Here is a 22,471-nt window from a genome sequence, read left to right as displayed (position 1 = left end):
ATACTTTCATTGTCAACATAACAACCAAGAGATCTCGATATCTTCCATGCTCCACACATTATAGGCGGTTCCCAATCAGAATGTTAAAGTTTATACTCCCCCACCACCAACAAGCATCAATCCATGGCTTGCCCGAAACAACGGTTGCCTCCAACTAACAACAATCCAGGGGGAGTTATTTTGCAATTATTTTGATTTGATTTGAGCATGGGACTGGGCATCCCGGTGACCAGCCATTTTCTCGTGAGTGAGGAGCGGAGTCCACTCCTCTTGAGACTAACCCGCCTAGCATGAAAGATACAGACATCCCTAGTTGATACATGAGCTATTCGAGCATACAAAACATAATTTTTATTTGAAGGTTTAGAGTTTGGCACATACAAATTTACTTAGGACGGCAGGTAGATACCTCATATAGGAAGGTATGGTGGACACATATGGAATAACTTTTGGGGTTTATGGAGTTGGATGCACAAGCAGTATTCCTGCTTAGTACAAGTGAAGGCTAGAAAGAGACTGGGAAGCGACCAGCTAGAGAGCGCGACAACAGTCATGAACATGCATTAAAATTAATCAACACTGAATGCAAGCATAAGTAGGATATAATTCACCATGAACATAAATATCGTGGAGGCTATGTTGATTTTGTTTCAACTACATGCGTGAACATGTGCCAAGTCAAGCCACTCGAATCATTCAAAGGAGGATACCACCCTATCATACCACATCACAACCATTTTAATAGCATGTTGGCACGCAAGGTAAACCATTATAAACTCCTAGAAAATTAAGCATGGGATGAACAACTATAATCTCTTATTGTCATTGCAAACATGTTTCATTCATAATAGGCTGAATTAGGAACGATGGACTAATCGTATTTACAAAAACAAGAGAGGTCGAGTTCATACCAGCTTCTCTCATCTCAATCAGTCCATCATATATCGTCATTATTGCCTTTCAATTGCACAACCGAATATGGGCATGTGCATTGGACTAAACTGGAATCTGCAAGCATTCAATTCAAGGGAGAAGACAAGGTAATATGGGCTCTTTGTTAGATCAACAATAATGCATATGAGAACCACTCAACATTTTCATCATGGTCTTCTCCTCTCGACCCCCAAAGAAAAGAAAAGAAACAAAACTATTTACACAAGAAAGCTCCCAAGAAGCAAAAGAAGAACGAGAAATCTTTTTGGGTTTTATTTTTAATTACTACTACTACATGCATGGAAAGTAAACTAGCTAAAAGCTACAACTAAATTTTTTTGTTTTTTCTTAAGGTTTTTCAAACACACAAGAAGAAAGCTTAAAACAAAAAATAAACTAGCATGGATGATACAATGAAAAAGTATGAGCATCGACAACTAGAATGAGTGTGTGAACATGAATGTAATGTCGGTGAGAAATACGTACTCCCCTAAGCTTAGGCTTTTCGCCTAAGTTGGTCTATGCCCATGGATCAAAACTGCCGTCTCCGGTGTACTGAGGAGGGTCTTCGGGGTGCCACTGGTTGGCGATCTCCTCCGGATCCCACTGATAAACAGACTGACGGTGAGGATCAGATAGTGGCTCCGGCTCTGGAGCTGATGTCAGGCTCTGGTATGCCTGAACGGCCTCCGGCAAAACAAGGTACGTGCTCGAAAATATGTTGAACAAAGAGGGAGCAGGCAAGGTAATAGTCTCAAAGTGATTCTTACCAAACATCAGTCTATAGTTAAGCATCTTCTTCTTATTCTTAATAATAAAATCATGTGCTACCATGCTCTTATAATCTAGAAAAATATGAGGCAACAACTTTTCCTCTTTCTCATAATGCCTAATAGGTATGTTAAAGTGTGCAGCAAGGCACGAGGTGAGGATGCCTCCTAAGATGGGACCCTTTGTACGGTTCATATTTAACCGTTTAGCAACAATAGTGCCTAAACTGAAAGTGGTATCACGAAACAAAGCATGGTGCAAAATAACAATATCAGGGGCACTAAGATTTCCACAGTTCCCGCGACCAATTAAGCATCTACTAGCAAATATTGCAAAGTAACGTAGAACAGGAAAACGTATGCTAGTGATTCTTGCATCAGAAACTTTCCTTTTTCCCGTACAACAATTATATCAATAAATCCCTCCACATCGTTAAGATGTTGTAACGCCCCGAGAACGATGTGCCAGGTGTCCTCCAGTTATTCGCTGTTGTTGCCTTGTCATTGCTTGTGTGTCATGCATTGCATATCATGTCATCATGTGCATTTCATTTGCATATATGTTCGTCTCATGCATCCGAGCTTTTTCCCCGTTGTCCGTTTTGCAATCCGGCGCTCCTATGTCACCCGGTGTCCCTTTCTACCTCTTTTCGTGTGCGGGTGTTAAATGTTTTCGGATTGGACCGAGACTTGTCATGCGGCCTTGGTTTACTACCGGTAGACCGCCTGTCAAGTTTCGTGCCATTTGGACTTCATTTGATACTCCAACGGTTAACCGAGGGACCAAAAAGGCCTCGTGTGTGTTGCAGCCCAACACCCTTCCAATCTGGCCCAAAACCCACCTAAACCTCCTCCATCATCTCGGTCATTCGATCATGATGGCGTGGCCGAAAACCGCACCTCTTTTGGACTCTCCTAGCTCCCTCTACCTCTATGAATAGACCCCTCCATTTTCGTTTTCGGATCTTTTCCCCGAAACCCTAATTCTCTTCCCCTCTCACCCGCCGGACATGTCCGTCCCGGACGGACGAAAATCGCGCCGCCCGCCGCAGCCAATCCGCGCCCGCCACATCATCGATCGCCGCCGTCTCCACCACGCGGTCCACGGAGCCCAGATCGGGCCCCCGCGGGCCCATCTCGCCGCCGCCTACCCGCGGCCTCCCGCGCGTGCCCCGCCACCTCAGGAACCGAGCGCCGCCACGCGCCCCATCGCCGGCCGCCGTGCCTCCCTGACGCCGGCGACCCTCGCCGTCGCCTCGGACTCTGGCCGCCGTTGCCTCTCCGTGCACGTGCCCTTCCACGCCTCCCGGCCATCCCCGCCGCACGCACCGCCCGGATCCAGTGCCGGCCGGCCGGATCCCGCCACCTCTGCCTCGCCCCGGACACTTCCGGCCTTGCGCCGCCGTGGCAACGCCGGCCGCCGCCCGCTGCCTCCTGCCTCCCCGATCCAGGCGGGATCGGGAGGAGGACGACGTCCTCGCGGAGCCCAGATCCAAGCCCATCTCCACCGGCCCGACCTACCTCCTCCTCAGCTAGGCCTCAGCCCATGGTGAGAACCCGTTTAAACCCCGCTCGTGCGTCTTTTAATTATTTCGCGCTCATCATGTTTTTTTTCTGGAAAACTGCTAAGTCCCTAAAAATCAGTTTCATATGCCTCTGTTCATCAGCTCATAATTCATCACCCGTTGCTCCGTTTCGGGCGTGTAGCATATCAAAATGTTCGTCTCGACGAGTACATCATTTCATCCCATTGCATCATTTTCATTTGAGCTCATCTTGATGCCCGAAATGCTGTTGGAAGAGGCTATGTGGTAAATTTGTCAGATCTGTTTCAGCAAATGGCATTTTGTCATTTTTGCCATGATTATTGTGTGCATGATATGATCCTGAGCTCTACATGTGTTTTGTTATATGCCATGCCATCTTTGCAGAGGTGCTTGCCATGTATTTTTGTGATATTTGTTGTGACTAGCACAAGCTTGCAAAGTAGCGTAATCGGTAATGCTGATTTCAGGGACTTAGAATTTCACTAAGTCCTTGTCCTAATTTTGTCGTTATGCCATATGTTCATGTTGTTTCCTAGTGATCCGTGCCTCTTTTGAGGATGATCAGTAAAGATATTTTGTTAACATTGTGGTGCTCTATCCATCCATGTCTTTGTTTTCATTCATGGAGCACCCTATCTTGAGTCAATCGAGCTCTACTTTTGCTATATCGTGAATCCTGGCAGATTGTTGACTTGTTAGCGATTTTTCCGAGGATGTTGCTATTGATCCGTGCATGCTATGTTGTTGTGCTTGCCATGTCTTCTTGATGGGCATATGATTAGTTTGCCATGCAATGCTCTGTAGTGAGTGCATCGAGCTCGTAAACATGCCTACTTGTTAACTGTTTTGCCATGCTTTTTGAACCTGTTAATGGATGAATTAGCCGTAGCTCAGTGTTCATATTTTGTCAAGCATCTTGAGTGGATCCCTGCCATGTATTTTGTTGCCATGTTTGAGTGTTGTAGCATATTTATCTTGTTGCATTTAGATGGCTACTTGCTGATTATCGCAGACCGGTGCCATATTTGTTTTGCTTGCCATTTCCAAACCGTGCATCCGATTCCAGTGATCTTTATATCGATTTCAACCGAAATCACCTCACCTTTCCAGTGGCACTATTGGATTTCCATGTTGAGGCCAGGTTCCATCATTCCTTTGCAAATCATGCATATGCATCACATACCGCATCCCGCATATCATACCATGTTCAGGTGTTGGTTGTTTACTATGTTGTGTGCTTCTTTCCGGTGTTTGCTTCTTTGGGTTGGTTCCGATAACGTCGCGTTTGTGAGGACCCGTTCGACTACGTCCGTTTGTCTTCTTCATGGACTCGTTCTTCTTCCTTGCGGGATTTTAGGCAAGATGACCATACCCTCGAAATCACTTCTATCTTTGCTTGCTAGATGCTCGCTCTTTTGCTATGCCTATGCTGCGATACCTATCACTTGCTTATCATGCCTCCCATATTGTGAACCAAGCCTCTAACCCACCTTGTCCTAGCAAACCATTGTTTGTCTATGTTACCGCTTTGCTCAGCCCCTCTTATAGCGTTGTTAGTTGTAGGTGAAGATGAAGTTTGTACCTTGTTGGTACATGGTTATGTTGTTCCTTGTTGGAACATGTTTACTTCTTGGGATATCACAATATCTCTTATTTAATTAATGCATCTATATACTTGGTAAAGGGTGAAAGGCTCGGCCTTATGCCTGGTGTTTTGTTCCACTCTTGCCGCCCTAGTTTCCGTCATATCGGTGTTATGTTCCCGAATTTTGCGTTCCTTACGCGGTTGGGTTATAATGGGAACCCCTTGACAGTTTGCTTTGAATAAAACTCCTCCAGCAAGGCCCAATCTTGGTTTTACCATTCGCCACCTAGCCTTTTCTTTTCCCTTGGGAGTCGCGCTCTCAAGGGTCATCATTATTTTAACCCCCCAGGCCAGTGCTCCTCTAAGTGTTGGTCCACCTTGTCAGCCGCCGGTGGCCACCAGAGGCAACTCTGGGCTGGCCTACCGGAAGTTTGGACAATCCGGTGTGCCCTAAGAACGAGATATGTGCAACTCCTATCAGGATTTGTTGGCACATTCGGGTGGCTTTGCTGGTCTTGTTTTACCATTGTTGAAATGTCTTGTAACCGGGATTCCGAGTATGATCGGGTCTTCCCGCTAGAAGGAATATCCTTCGTTGACCGTGAGAGCTTGTGATGGGCTAAGTTGGGACACCCCTGCAGGGATTTGAACTTTCGAAAGCCGTGCCCGCGGTTATGGGCAGATGGGAATTTGTTAATGTCCGGTTGTAGAAAACCTGAAGTTGACCTTATTTAAAATACATCAACCGCGTGTGTAACCGTGATGGTCTCTTCTCGGCGGGGTCCGGGAAGTGAACACGGTGTTGGAGTTATGCTTGACGTAGGTTGCTCTAGGATCACTTCTTGATCATAGATTCTTGACCGTGCTTTTGCCTTCTCTTCTCGCTCTCATTTGCGTATGTTAGCCACCATATATGCTAGTCACTTGCTGCAGCTCCACCTCATACCTTTACCTTACCCATAATCTTAAATAGTCTTGATCGCGAGGGTGCGAGATTGCTGAGTCCCCGTGACTCACAGATACTTCCAAAACCAGCTTGCAGGTGCCGATGATACCGTGCAGGTAACTCAACCAAGCTCAAGGAGGAGCTCGAGGGAGATCTTGTCCTTTATGTTGTTTCGTTCTAGTCGATCAGTAGTGGAGCCCAGTTGGGGTCGATCGGGGATCTATGTAGCTTTTGGGTAGTCTTCTTTTATTTTGGTTCCATAGATGGAAATTGATTGTATCTGATTGATGTAATGCTTTAATTCATGTAATTATGTGAAGTGGTGATTGTAAGACAACTATGTACCTCTTTCCCTTATGTATTACATGGGTTGTGTGAAGATTACCTCACTTGCGACATTGCTTTCAATGCGGTTATGCCTCTAAGTTGTGCTTCGACACGTGGGAGATATAGCCGCATCGAGGGCGTTACAAGTTGGTATCAGAGCCTTCCCCGACCTTAGGAGCCCCCTGCTTGATCGAATCGCTGGCGTTATTGAGTCTAGAAATGTTTTGAGCCATTTAGGATTATATATACCGGAGAGTTAGGAATTCTTTTTACTCCTCAGTCCCTTCGTCGCTCTGGTGAGGCATCCTGACATAGAGTTTTGACTCTTCTCTTCTCAAATTTCACTAAAAAAATTTTAGGATCACGCGGGTATCTTGGAATCGTTCCGATCGATTTGTGACGAGAACATTGTTCTTGGTGCCTCCTGTCATTTAGGGGTTGTGGCAGTGTCCTGGGGAGTTGAGCTCCGAGGTGTTGTCGTCACAATTTTATCGCTGCAGTTCTGGAATACCTGAGATTAGTTTCGCCGACATCGAAAATCTCTTTTATGCAGTTGTTGGTGAGATAACCTCGACGCCACCCAGTACTGGGGCGGGAGTTCGGGAGTATTGCCATAACTTGTATAACGGATGCTTTTCGAAGGTTGAGGTAGACGATTTCCGAAGGTTTCTTGGTTATGTGTTGAAGGATGGATACAGCTGGATGTAGGATTTGCTAGTTATGGGTGAGATATTATGCTTCCCCTATATCTCCAACACCTGATTGCATAACGGGAAAATTTCTGGAGTTTATAAGTGGGAATTCAAGTAGCTCGTAGGATATCTTTCCGACAGATGTATGATATGAAATTGGGGTTCGACGTCTAGTGGTCCGCCTATCCACGTTTGGTTTTACAGTCGTCTCGTTGTGTCTTAAAGAGTCCTTGGCTATGCCGACTCGGGGACGCTTCATATGTCATGTGCACTGCCTTGTACATGATGGTGTTGTATGATCGAGCCCGTGTAGGCCCCACCACGAAAACTTCGGATGAAATCTCTATCATATGTTTGTTACGGCTTATTTTGTAAGCCAATCCTTTGTTTTGTTTGAGTTGTGGTATTCGAGTTGCTTCAATGGCAAGTGTTGATTCCATACCTTCCCCAAATGGTGTTCTCATACTCCTATGTGAATACTAATCCTTCTCGATCATCGAGTTTGTCATTTCAATTTCTTTTCATCGGCGTGTTTCTCTTCAAGTGGATCCGATCATTTCAACAACCGCAAGATCAAGTATCAGTTCTTCTCAATGGTGTTTGCTTCATCCGTTCCAAGTTGTCTTTGTTTTCCTGCCCACCCTCCCTTTTTCTTCGAGGACTCGGATTTCTTTATCAAGTATCCTTTTATTCTTGTGAAGTCTCCCCATCCTTTTTTCCATCAATATTCTTATCCAGTGATTCTCTAAAGATTCTAACGGAGCTTCAAGTTCGTCACTCTTCACTCGTTTTCTTCTTCGGTGGATTCAAGTTAAGCTTTGTTGATCACATCCTTTTCCTCATTTCTAATGTGTTCTTATGCCGGTGCACCTCTTAATCTTCCCCGCTTGCTATTCTATTGTTCCGGAGTGCTCAAGATATCTCAAAAGGCTCGTCTTGTCATTCAAGATCAGTTCAACCTATTTCGAGGTTGTTATCTCATTCTAGTCATTTAATCTTACCGGTGCATTCTCTCTTTTAAATCGTTCTACGGTGTTTCTTTTGAGTGGGCCCTAACCCACAGGTCTTTTTCCAGGATCTTACCTGACTCTTCTTATTCTCCCAGAGTTATTCTCAAATCTTCTAAAGTTTGACGTAAGAATGAATTATCATCAGTCATATGTATTTCTCCAAGATCGGTCAAATTCTTTTCATCGTTGGCTCAACCTCTTCGCTTTTGATTCTTCCGGAGTGTCTAAATAATTCATGGTGGTGTTTCTCATCGTAATTTTCAGATTTTGAAGACCGAAGAAGACTTTCTCTTAAATCTTGCTCCATTCTTTTCAAGATTCGTGATTGTAGCTTGTTGCCATCATCTCATAATTTATTTCGTTTGTGAGAATTCTTTCACCTATTCGATGCAATTCAAGAGTCTTCTCAGTTTGTTTATCCGGAGGCCATCATTTCAGGTTTATTCATTCTCAGCTTTCAGCTATCATTCTCCAAATCTTACCGGTGCATCGTTCAAGTGTTCTCTAATCAGCTCGTCATCTCTTCGTTCTCATATATCTAAATGATTTCAAGCATCTTCGTTTATTTGCTAATCCTTCCCGGTGTTTCTTCATGTTTTATTCATTCTTTTTCAATTCTTACGGTGGTTCGTTCAAGAATTCTCTTCCTTGGTTATCATATCAATTTATTCGTTGTTTCAATCCTTCCGGTGGACCGTCGAATACCTTTCCAAGTTTATGCTATATCACTCTTAATCCCTTCTACGAGAATAAGTAGTATGCCAAATCTATTGTTTGTCATCAATTTAAATTGGCGAAGGATATGCATAACGTAATCCTTATTCTTGTTCATCCAAGTGATTAATTCCTTATTCCGGAGGCTTATCAAATTCTCAGTTTCATTTGTTTCATCTTTTCTTTCCCGGAGTTCCAAGCTCTAATTATCACGGAGATCCATCTAAATCATTGCAAGGATTCACCTTGTGTTTTCAATTTCTCTTTCTTTTCATTCCTTTGTTACCGGAGTTCGTCATGGAGGCTCGACATGGTGATTCATCAAGGATTTAATTCCTTCTCGAAGTTTTTCATCGAGATTCTTTTCTAAGAAGCTCAAGCTTTCTTCATATTGTAATCCGGAGTGCATTCTTTCTACCATATTATTGGAGGTGGTATTATGCCATTCTTGATAATTTGAGTTCATGTTTCATGTTCCACATGTTGTTAAGAATGAGGTATTTTAAATCCATCAACCTCTTCTTTGGAGTTATCTTTGGGTATATTTCACCTAAAGCCTTCCCTGAGGATTTTGGCTATCCATGGTGCTTATAAAGGATCCAAGTTCTTCATTTATCCTCCCGGTGAAATATTTGCTCATCTCCTTGTTCATACCAATCCAATTCTTTTTCCCGTGAGTGGCTGGTTGTCACCTCAAAATTTGAGATGTATTCCATAAGACCATATCAAGCGTATTATTTTCGTTGTTGGTGTTCCAACAACTCCGTTCGACCCTTCTCCTAAAGATGCCTTTTCAAACTCTTTTGTGGCAGAAGTTGGCATTTTGTTCTCCATTCTTTTATTTCAACTATCTATCTTCTATTTCTTTCTCCCGGAGGCATTGTGTTGCTGCTCTCTTCAAACCTTCTTCTTGTTCTTGTCAAGATCATGTTCTTTTCGTGCTTATCCATTTAACCGGAGGTGTGCCTTTTGGCTCAAGTTCTTTTCATCTTATCAAGCTTTGCATCCCTTCTCAACCGGAGTACTGCCCAAAGTTGTTCTTCCTTGTCTCTCTTTTCAAACGAAGTGTTTTCAACTTTGTTCTCCTCCGTTGATTTATTTCTCTCAATTTGTTCAACCTTTTCAAGGTTCTTTGGTTTCACTCGTTTGTCAAAGAAGCAACTTAGCTTTACCTCTTCTCTTTCTCTTCCGTTTGTCCCTCTGGTGCCATCCAAGATCTCGGGACGAGATCCTCTCATAGTGGTGGAGTGTTGTAACGCCCCGAGACCGATGTGCCAGGTGTCCTCCAGTGATTCGCTGTTGTTGCCTTGTCATTGCTTGCATGTCATGCATTGCATATCATGTCATCATGTGCATTTCATTTGCATATATGTTCGTCTCATGCATCCGAGCTTTTTCCCCGTTGTCCGTTTTGCAATCCGGCGCTCCTATGTCACCCGTGTTGGAAATATGCCCTAGAGGCAATAATAAATTAGTTATTATTATATTTCCTTGTTCATGATAATCGTTTATTATCCATGCTAGAATTGTATTGATAGGAAACTCAGATACATGTGTGGATACATAGACAACACCATGTCCCTAGTAAGCCTCTAGTTGACTAGCTCGTTGATCAATAGATGGTTACGATTTCCTGACCATGGACATTGGATGTCGTTGATAACGGGATCACATCATTAGGAGAATGATGTGATGGACAAAGACCCAATCCTAAGCCTAGCACAAAGATCGTGTAGTTCGTTTGCTAAATCTTTTCTAATGTCAAGTATCATTTCCTTAGACCATGAGATTGTGCAACTCCCGGATACCGTAGGAGTGCTTTGGGTGTACCAAACGTCACAACGTAACTGGGTGACTATAAAGGTGCACTACGGGTATCTCCGAAAGTGTCTGTTGGGTTGGCACGAATCGAGACTGGGATTTGTCACTCCGTGTAAACGGAGAGGTATCTCTGGGCCCACTCGGTAGGACATCATCATAATGTGCACAATGTGATCAAGGATTTGATCACGGGATGATGTGTTACGAAACGAGTAAAGAGACTTGCCGGTAACGAGATAGAACAAGGTATCGGGATACCGACGATCGAATCTCGGGCAAGTATCGTACCGCTAGACAAAGGGAATTGTATACGGGATTGATTAAGTCCTTGACATCGTGGTTCATCCGATGAGATCATCGTGGAACATGTGGGAGCCAACATGGGTATCCAGATCCCGCTGTTGGTTATTGGCCGGAGAGTCATCTCGGTCATGTCTGCATGTCTCCCGAACCCGTAGGGTCTACACACTTAAGGTTCGGTGACGCTAGGGTTATAGAGATATTAGTATGCGGTAACCCGAAAGTTGTTCGGAGTCCCGGATGAGATCCCGGACGTCACGAGGAGTTCTGGAATGGTCCGGAGGTAAAGAATTATATATAGGAAGTGCTATTTCGGCCATCGGGACAAGTTTCGGGGTCACCGGTATTGTACTGGGACCACCGGAAGGGTCCCGGGGGTCCACCGGGTGGGGCCAGCTGCCCCGGAGGGCCACATGGGCTGTAGGGGGTGCGCCTTGGCCTATATGGGCCAAGGGCACCAGCCCCTAGAGGCCCATGCGCCAAAGGGACAAGAGGAGGGGAGAGTCCTAAAAGGGGAAGGCACCTCCGAGGTGCCTTGGGGAGGATGGACTCCTCCCCCCCTGGCCGCACCCTTCCTTGGAGGAAGGGGAAAGGCTGCGCCCTCCCCCTCTCCCTTGGCCCTATATATAGTGGGGGAAAGGGAGGGCAGCCATACCTGAGCCCTGGCGCCTCCCTCTCCCTCCCATGACACATCTCCCTCCTCCCGCAGCGCTTGGCGAAGCCCTGTTGGAATCCCGCTACTTCCACCACCATGCCGTCGTGCTGCTGGATCTCCATCAACCTCTCCTCCCCCCTTGCTGGATCAAGAAGGAGGAGACGTCGCTGCTCCGTGCGTGTGTTGAACGCGGAGGTGCCATCCGTTCAGCGCTAGGATCATCGGTGATTTGGATCACGACGAGTACGGCTCCATCAACCCCGTTCTCTTGAACGCTTCCGCGCGCGATCTACAAGGGTATGTAGATCCACTCCTCCCTCATTGCTAGATGACTCCATAGATAGATCTTGGTGACACGTAGGAAAATTTTGAATTTATGCTATGTTCCCCAACAGTGGCATCATGAGCTAGGTCTGTTGCGTAGATTCTATGCACGAGTAGAACACAAAGTAGTTGTGGGCGTTGATTTTGTCAATTTACTTGCCGTTACTAGTCTTATCTTGATTCGGCGGCATTGTGGGATGAAGCAGCCCGGACCAACCTTACACGTACGCTTACGTGAGACCGGTTCCACCGACAAACATGCACTAGTTGCATAAGGTGGCTGGCGGGTGTCTGTCTCCCCCACTTTAATCGGATCGGATTCGATGAAAAGGGTCCTTATGAAGGTTAAATAGCAATTGACATATCACGTTGTGGTTTTGCGTAGGTAAGAAACATTCTTGCTAGAAACCCATAGCAGCCACGTAAAACATGCAAACAACAATTATAGGACGTCTAACTTGTTTTTGCAGGGTATGCTATGTGATGTGATATGGCCAAAGGATGTGATGAATGATATATGTGATGTATGAGATTGATCATGTTCTTGTAATAGGAATCACGACTTGCATGTCGATGAGTATGACAACCGGCAGGAGCCATAGGAGTTGTCTTAATTTATTTATGACCTGCGTGTCAACATAAACGTCATGTAATTACTTTACTTTATTGCTAACCATTAGCTGTAGTAGTAGAAGTAATAGATGACGTGACAACTTCATGGAGACACGATGATGGAGATCATGGTGTCATGCCGGTGATGTTGATGATCATGGAGCCCCGAAGATGGAGATCAAAAGGAGCAATATGATATTGGCCATATCATGTCACTAGTTGATTGCATGTGATGTTTATCATGTTTTTACATCTTATTTGCTTAGAACGAAGGTAGTAAATAAGATGATCCCTCATTAAAATTTCAAGAAAGTGTTCCCCCTAACTGTGCACTGTTGCGACAGTTCGTTCGTTTCTAAGCACCACGTGATGATCGGGTGTGATAGATTCCAACGTTCACATACAACGGGTGTAAGACAGATTTACACATGCAAACACTTAGGTTGACTTGACGAGCCTAGCATGTACAGACATGGCCTCGGAACACAGAAGACCGAAAGGTCGAGCATGAGTCGTATAGAAGATACGATCAACATGAAGATGTTCACCGATGTTGACTAGTCCGTCTCACGTGATGATCGGACACGGCCTAGTTGACTCGGATCATGTAATCACTTAGATGACTAGAGGGATGTCTATCTGAGTGGGAGTTCATAAGATGAACTTAATTATCCTGAACATAGTCAAAAGGTCTTCGCAAATTATGTCGTAGCTCGCGCTTCAGTTCTACTGTTTAGATATGTTCCTAGAGAAAATTTTAGTTGAAATTTGATAGTAGCAATTATGCGGACTAGGTCCGTAAACTGAGGATTGTCCTCATTGCTTCTTAGAAGGCTTATGTCCTTAATGCACCGCTCAGTGTGCTGAACCTCAAATGTCGTCTGTGGATGTTGCGAACATCTGACATACACGTTTTGATAACTACGTGATAGTTCAGTTGAACGGTTTAGAGTTGAGGCACCGAAGACGTTTTTGAAACGTCGCAAAACATATGAGATGTTTTGAGGGCTGAAATTGGGATTTCAGGCTCGTGCCCACGTCAAGAGGTATAAGACCTCCGACGATTTTCTCAGCCTGCAAACTAAGGAGAAAAGCTTAATTGTTGAGCTAGTGCTCAGATTGTCTGAGTACAACAATCATTTGAATCAAGTGGGAGTTGATCTTCCAGATAAGATAGTGATGTTTCTCCGAAGTCATTACCACCAAGCTGCTAGAGCTTCGTGATGAACTATAATATATCAGGGACATATATGATGATCCTTGAGATATTCGCGATGTTTGACACCACAAAAGTAGAGATCAAGAAGGAGCATCAATTGTTGATGGTTGGTGAAACCACTAGTTTCAAGAAGGGCAAGGGCAAAAAGGGATACTTCATGAAACGGCAAATCAGCTGCTGCTCTAGTGAAGAAACCCAAGGTTGAACCCAAACCCGAGACTAAGTGCTTCTGTAATAAGGGGAACAGCCACTGGAGCAGAATTACCCTAGATACTTGGTAGATGAGAAGGCTGGCAAGGTCGATAGAAGTATATTGGATATACATTGTGTTGATGTGTACTTTACTAGTACTCCTAGTAGCACCAGGGTATTAGATACCGGTTCAGTTGCTAAGTGTTAGTAACTCGAAATAAAAGCTACGGAATAAACGGAGACTAGCTAAAGGTGAGCTGACGATATGTGTTGGAAGTGTTTCCAATGTTGATATGATCAAGCATCGCACGCTCCCTCTACCATCGAGATTGGTGTTTGCGTTGAGCATAGACATGATTGGATTATGTCTATCGCAATACGGTTATTCATTTAAGGAGAATAACGGTTACTCTATTTATTTGAATAATACCTTCAATGGTCTTGCACCTAAAATGAATGGTTCATTGAATCTCGATCATAATGATACACATGTTCATGCCAAAAGATATAAGATAGTAATGATAGTACCACCTACTTGTGGCACTGCCACTTAAGTCATATCGGTATAAAACGCATGAAGAAGCTCCATGTTGATGGATCTTTGGACTCACTCATTTTTGAAAGGTTTGAGACATGCGAACCGTGTCTATTGGTGTATATGCATGAATAAACTCCATGCAAATGGACCGTTTGGACTCACTTGATTTTGAATCACTTGAGACATGCAAATCATACCACATGGGCAAGATGACTGAAAGCCTCATTTTCAGTAAAATGGAACTAGAAAGCAACTTGTTGGAAGTAATACATTTTGATGTGTGCAATCCAATGAGTGCTGGGGCATGTAGTGGATATCGTTATGTTCTTACTTCATAGATGATTTGAGTAGATGTTGAGTATATTTACTTGATGAATCACGAGTCTGAATTATTGAAAGGTTCAAGTAATTTCAGGGTGAAGTTAAAAGATCGTCGTGACAAGAGGATAAAATATCTATGATATGATCATAGAGATGAATATCTGAATTACGAGTTTGGGACAGAATTAAGACATTGTGGAAATTGTTTCACAACTAATACAGCCTGTAACACCATAGTGTGATGGTGTGTCCGAACATCATAACTGCACCCTATTGGATATGATGCATACCATGATGTCTCTTATCGAATTACCATGATAGTTTACGGGTTAGGCATTAGAGACAACCACATTCACTTTAAATAGGGCACCATGTAATTCCGATGAGATGACACCGTATGAACTATGGTTTAGAAAAAACCTAAGCTGTCATTTCTTAGAAGTTTGGGGCTGCGACGGTTATGTGAAAAAGTTTTAGGCTGATAAGCTCGAACCCAAAGCGGATAAATGCATCTTCATAGGACACCCAAACAGTTGGGTATACCTCCTGTCTCAGATCCAAAAGCAATAAGGGATTGTTTCTAGAATCGGGTTCTTTCTCGAGGAAAAGTTTCTCTCGAAAGAATTGAGTGGGAGGATGGTGGAGACTTGATGAGGTTATTGAACCGTCACTTCAACTAGTGTATAGCAGGGCACAAAGAGTTGTTCCTGTGGCACCTACACCAATTTAAGTGGAAGCTTACGATATTGATCATGAGACTTCGGATCAAGTCACTCCCAAACCTCGTGGGATGACAAGGATGTGTACTACTTCAGAGTGGTACGTGATCCTGTCTTGGAAGTAATGTTGCTAGACAACAATGAACCTACGAGCCATGGACAAGCGATGGTGGGCCCGGATTCCGATAAATGGCTCGAGGCCATAAAATCCGAGAGAGGATCCATGTATGGAAACAAAGTGTAGACTTTGACAGAACAGCTCGATGGTCGTGAGGCTATTGAGTACAGATGGATTTTAAAAGGAAGTCGGACAATGATGGTAAATGTCACCATTAAAAAGCTCGACTTGTCATTAAGATGTTTTTCGACAAGCTCAAGGAGTTGACTACGATGAGACTTTCTCACTCGTAGCGATGCTAAGAGTCTGTTGGAATTATATTAGCGATTACTGCATTATTTATGAAATCTTGCAGATAGGATGTCAAAACATTGTTTCCTCGACGTTTTTTTGGGGAAAGGTTGTATGTGATACAAACCGGAAGGTTTTGTCAATCCTGAAAGATGCTAATAAATATGCAAAGCTCCAGCAATCCTTCTAAGGACTGGAGTAAGCATCTCGGAGTTGGAATGTATGCTTTGATAAGATGATCAAAGTTTTGGGTGTATACAAAGTTTATGAGAAACTTGTATTTCCAAAGAAGTGAGTGGGAGCACTATAGAATTTCTGATGAGTATATGTTGTTGACATATTGTTGATCGGAAATGATGTAGAATTTTTGGAAAGCATATAGGGTTATTTGGAAAGTGTTTTTCAATGGAAAGCCTGGATTAAGCTACTTGAACATTGAGCATCAAGATCTATAAGGATAGATCAAAACGCTTAATGGTACTTTCAAATGAGCACATACCTTGACATGATCTTGAAGGTGTTCAAGATGGATTAGTCAAAGAAGGAGTTCTTGCCTGAGTTGTAAGGTATGAAGTTAAGACTTAGAGCTCGACCACGGCAGAATAGAGAGAAAGGACGAAGGTCGTCCCCTATGCTTTAGACGTAGGCTCTACAGTATGCTATGCTGTGTACCGCACCTGAAGTGTGCCTTGCCTTAAGTCAGTCAAGGGGTACAAGAGCGATCCAAGAATGGATCACAGGACAGCGGTCAAAGTTATCCTTAGTAACTAGTGGACTAAGGAATTTTCTCGATTATGGAGGTGGTAAAAGAGTTCGTCGTAAAGGGTTACGTCGATGCAAGCTTAACACCTATCCGGATAGCTCTGAGTAGAGATACCGGATACGTATAATGGAGCAACAATTTAGAATAGCTCCATGTAGAACAGTTATTTGAAATGGCTCCAAATGTAGCGTAGTAGTTGCATCTACAAGATGACATAAGAAATTTGCGAAGTACATACGGATCTGAAAGATTTAGACCCGTTGACTATAACATCTCTCACAAGCATAACATGATCAAACCCAGAACTCATCGAGTGTTAATCACATGGTAATGTGAACTAGATTATTGACTCTAGTAAACTCTTTGGGTGTTAGTCACACGGGGATGTGACCTTGAGTGTTAATCACATATCGATGTGAACTGGATTATTGACTCTAGTGCAAGTGGGAGACTGTTGGAAATATGCCCTAGAGGCAATAATAAATTAGTTATTATTATATTTCCTTGTTCATGATAATCGTTTATTATCCATGCTAGAATTGTATTGATAGGAAACTCAGATACATGTGTGGATACATAGACAACACCATGTCCCTAGTAAGCCTCTAGTTGACTAGCTCGTTAATCAATAGATGGTTACGATTTCCTGACCATGGACATTGGATGTCGTTGATAACGGGATCACATCATTAGGAGAATGATGTGATGGACAAAGACCCAATCCTAAGCCTAGCACAAAGATCGTGTAGTTCGTTTGCTAAATCTTTTCTAATGTCAAGTATCATTTCCTTAGACCATGAGATTGTGCAACTCCCGGATACCGTAGGAGTGCTTTGGGTGTACCAAACGTCACAACGTAACTGGGTGACTATAAAGGTGCACTACGGGTATCTCCGAAAGTGTCTGTTGGGTTGGCACGAATCGAGACTGGGATTTGTCACTCCGTGTAAACGGAGAGGTATCTCTGGGCCCACTCGGTAGGACATCATCATAATGTGCACAATGTGATCAAGGAGTTGATCACGGGATGATGTGTTACGAAACGAGTAAAGAGACTTGCCGGTAACGAGATTGAACAAGGTATCGGGATACCGACGATCGAATCTTAGGCAAGTATCGTACCGCTAGACAAAGGGAATTGTATACGGGATTGATTAAGTCCTTGACATCGTGGTTCATCCGATGAGATCATCGTGGAATATGTGGGAGCCAACATGGGTATCCAGATCCCGCTGTTGGTTATTGGCCGGAGAGTCATCTCGGTCATGTCTGCATGTCTCCCGAACCCGTAGGGTCTACACACTTAAGGTTCGGTGATGCTAGGGTTATAGAGATATTAGTATGCGGTAACCCGAAAGTTGTTTGGAGTCCCGGATGAGATCCCGGACGTCACGAGGAGTTCCGGAATGGTCCGGAGGTAAATAATTATATATAGGAAGTGCTATTTCGGCCATCGGGACAAGTTTCGGGGTCACCGGTATTGTACCGGGAGCACCGGAAGGGTCCCGGGGGTCCACCGGGTGGGGCCACCTGCCCCGGAGGGCCACATGGGCTGTAGGGGGTGCGCCTTGGCCTATATGGGCTAAGGGAACCAGCCCCTAGAGGCCCATGCGCCAAAGGGACAAGAGGAGGGGAGAGTCCTAAAAGGGGAAGGCACCTCCGAGGTGCCTTGGGGAGGATGGACTCCTCCCCCCCTTGGCCGCACCCTTCCTTGGAGGAAGGGGCAAGGCTGCGCCCTCCCCCTCTCCCTTGGCCCTATATATAGTGGGGGAAAGGGAGGTCAGCCATACCTGAGCCCTGGCGCCTCCCTCTCCCTCCCATGACACATCTCCCTCCTCCCGCAGCGCTTGGCGAAGCCCTGTTGGAATCCCGCTACTTCCACCACCATGCCGTCGTGCTGCTGGATCTCCATCAACCTCTCCTCCCCCCTTGCTGGATCAAGAAGGAGGAGACGTCGCTGCTCCGTATGTGTGTTGAACGCGGAGGTGCCGTCCGTTCGGCGCTAGGATCATCGGTGATTTGGATCACGACGAGTACGACTCCATCAACCCCGTTCTCTTGAACGCTCCCGCGCGCGATCTACAAGGGTATGTAGATCCACTCCTCCCTCGTTGCTAGATGACTCCATAGATAGATCTTGGTGACACGTAGGAAAATTTTGAATTTATGCTACGTTCCCCAACAACCCGGTGTCCCTTTCTACATCTTTTCATGTGTGGGTGTTAAATGTTTTCGGATTGGACCGAGACTTGTCATGCGGCCTTGGTTTACTACTGGTAGACCGCCTGTCAAGTTTTGTGCCATTTGGACTTCGTTTGATACTCCAACTGTTAACCGAGGGACCGAAAAGGCCTCGTGTGTGTTGCAGCCCAACACCCTTCCAATCTGGCCCAAAACCCACCTAAACCTCCTCCATCATCTCGGTCGTTTGATCACGATCGCGTGGCTGAAAACCGCAACTCTTTTGGACTCTCCTAGCTCCCTCTACCTCTATGAATAGACCCCTCCATTTTCGTTTTCGGATCTTTTCCCCAAAACCCTAATTCTCTTCTCCTCTCGCCCGCCGGACATATCCATCCTGGACGGACGAAAATCGTGCCGCCTGCCGCAGCCAATCCGCGCCCGCCACGTCATCGATTGCCGCCGTCTCCACCGCGCGGTCCGCGGAGCCCAGATCGGGCCCGCGCGGGCCCATCTCGCCGCCGTAGCCTACCCGCGGCCTCCCGCGCATGCACCGCCACCTCGGGAACCGCGCGCCGCCACGCGCCCCATCGCTGGCCGCCGCGCCTCCCTGACGCCAGCGACCCTCGCTGTCGCCTCTCCGTGCACGTGCCCTTCCACGCCTCCCGGCCATCCCCGCCGCCCGCACCGCCCGGATCCGGTGCCGGCCGGCCGGATCCCACCGCCTCCGCCTCGCCCTGGCCACTTCCGGCCTTGCGCCGCCATGGCAACGCCGGCGGCCGCCCGCTGCCTCCTGCCTCCCCGATCCAGATGGGATCGGGAGGAGGACGACATCCTCGCGGAGCCCAGATCCAAGCCCATCTCCACCGGCCCGACCTGCCTCCTCCTCAGCTGGGCCTCGGCCCATGGTGAGAACCCGTTTAAACCCCGCCCGTGCGTCTTTTAATTATTTCGCGCTCATCATGTTTTTTTTCTGGAAAACTGCTAAGTCCCTAAAAATCAGTTTCATATGCCTCTGTTCATCAGCTCATAATTCATCACCCGTTGCTCCGTTTTGGGCGTGTTGCATATCAAAATGTTCGTCTCGATGAGTATATAATTTCATCCAATTGCATAATTTTCATTTCAGCTCATATTGATGCCCGAAATGCTGTTGGAAGAGGGCTATGTGGTAAATTTGTCAGATCTGTTTCAGCAAATGGCATTTTGTCATTTTTACCATGTTTATTGTGTGCATGATATGATCCTGAGCTCTGCATGTGTTTTGTTATATGCCATGCCATCTTTGCAGAGGTTCTTGCAATGTATTTTTGTGATATTTGTGGTGACTAGCACAAGCTTGCAAAGTAGCATAATCGGTAATGCTGATTTCAGGGACTTAGAATTTCACTAAGTCCTTGTCCAGATTTTGTCGTTATGCCATATGTTCATGTTGTTTCCTAGTGATCCATGCCTCTTTTGAGGATGATCAGTAAAGATATTTTGTTAAAATTGTTGTGCTCTATCCATCCATGTCTTTGTTTTCATTCATGGAGCACCCTATCTTGAGTCAATCGAGCTCTACTTTTGCTATATCGTGAATCCTGGCAGATTGTTGACTTGTTAGCGATTTTGCCGAGGATGTTGCTATTGATCCGTGCATGCTATGTTGTTGTGCTTGCCATGTATAGATTCTATGCCATGTATTCTTGATGGGTATATGCTTAGTTTGCCATGCAATGCTCTGTAGTGAGTGCATCGAGCTCGTAAACATGCCTACTTGTTAACTGTTTTGCCATGCTCCAGTTTTTCACTAAGTCTGAATCTGTTTATGTTTTTGCCAGGTTCACATGCTTGCAATTGTATTTTCTGATCCCTTTTGGCTTATGCTCACTAAGGGACGTTTGTTAAGTGCTTTGAGTAGCTTCATGCCATGCCTTGCTTTGCCATTTTAAGTTCCTGTAGCATGTAGTTTTCATGCTCTAAAGTATGCTTCCTGATGTGAAATCCCAGACTTGTGTTAATTTCACAAAGTCTGAAACCAGTTATCATTTGCACTTTTTCCATGCTTGTTTGAACCTGTTAATGGATGAATTAGCCGTAGCTCAATGTTCATATTTTTTCAAGCATCTTGAGTGGATCCCTGCCATGTATTTTGTTGCCATGTTTGAGTGTTGTAGCATATTTATCTTGTTGCATTTAGATGGCTACTTGCTGATTATCACAGACTGGTGCCATGTTTGTTTTGCTTGCCATTTCCAAACCATGCATCCGATTCCGGTGATCTTTATATCAATTTCAACCGAAATCACCTCACCTTTCCAGTGGCACTCTTGGATTTCCAAGTTGAGGCTAGGTTCCATCATTACTTTGCAAATCATGCATATGCATCACATACCGCATCCTGCATATCATACCATGTTCATGTGTTGGTTGTTTACTATGTTGTGTGCTTCTTTCTGGTGTTTGCTTCTTTGGGTTGGTTCCGATAACGTCGCGTTTGTGAGGACCCGTTCGACTACGTCCATTTGTCTTCTTCATGGACTAGTTCTTCTTCCTTGCGGGATTTCAGGCAAGATGACCATACCCTCGAAATCACTTCTATCTTTGCTTGCTAGATGCTCGCTCTTTTGCTATGCCTATGCTGCGATACCTACCACTTCCTTATCATGCCTCCCATATTGTGAACCAAGCCTCTAACCCACCTTGTCCTAGCAAACCGTTGTTTGGCTATGTTACCGCTTTGCTCAGCCCCTCTTATAGCGTTGTTAGTTGCAGGTGAAGATGAATTTTGTACCTTGTTGGTACATGGTTATGTTGTTCCTTGTTGGAACATGTTTACTTGTTGGGATATCACAATATCTCTTATTTAATTAATGCATCTATATACTTGGTAAAGGGTGGAAGGCTCGGCCTTATGCCTGGTGTTTTGTTCCACTCTTGCCGCCCTAGTTTCCGTCATATCGGTGTTATGTTCCCGGATTTTGCGTTCCTTACGCGGTTGGGTTGGGAACCCCTTGACAGTTCGCTTTGAATAAAACTCCTCCAGCAAGGCCCAACCTTGGTTTTACCATTCGCCACCTAGCCTTTTCTTTTCCCTTGGGAGTCACGCTCTCGAGGGTCATCATTATTTTAACCCCCCGGGCCAGTGCTCCTCTGAGTGTTGGTCCACCTTGTCAGCCGCCGGTGGCCACCAGGGGCAACTCTGGGCTGGCCTACCAAAAGTTTGGACAATCCGGTGTGCCCTAAGAACGAGATATGTGCAGCTCCTATTAGGATTTGTCGGCACATTCGGGTGGCTTTGCTGGTCTTGTTTTACCATTGTCGAAATGTCTTGTAACCGGGATTCCGAGTATGATCGGGTCTTCCCGCTAGAAGGAATGTCCTGAGTTGACCATGAGAGCTTGTGATGGGCTAAGTTGGGACACCCCTGCAGGGATTTGAACTTTTGAAAGCCATGCCCGCGGTTATGGGCAGATGGGAATTTGTTAATGTCCGGTTGTAGAAAACCTGAAGTTAACCTTATTTAAAATACATCAACCGCGTGTGTAACCGTGATGGTCTCTTCTCGTCGGGATCCGAGAAGTGAACACGGTGTTGGAGTTATGCTTGACGTAGGTTGCTCTAGGATCACTTCTTGATCATAGATTCTTGACCGTGCTTTTGCCTTCTCTTCTCGCTCTCATTTGCGTATGTTAGCCACCATATATGCTAGTCACTTGCTGCAGCTCCACCTCATACATTTACCTTACCCATAAGCTTAAATAGTCTTGATCGCGAGGGTGCGAGATTGCTGAGTCCCCATGACTCACAGATACTTCCAAAACCAGCTTGCAGGTGCCGATGATACCGTGCAGGTGACTCAACCAAGATCAAGGAGGAGCTCGAGGGAGATCCTGTCCTTTATGTTGTGT

This window comes from Triticum urartu, chromosome 1A (genome assembly GCF_056163025.1).
Source record: "Triticum urartu cultivar PI428250 chromosome 1A, HENAU_Tu73, whole genome shotgun sequence".
NCBI classification, from domain to species: Eukaryota; Viridiplantae; Streptophyta; class Magnoliopsida; order Poales; family Poaceae; genus Triticum; species Triticum urartu.
This window is presented reverse-complemented; position numbering follows the sequence as displayed.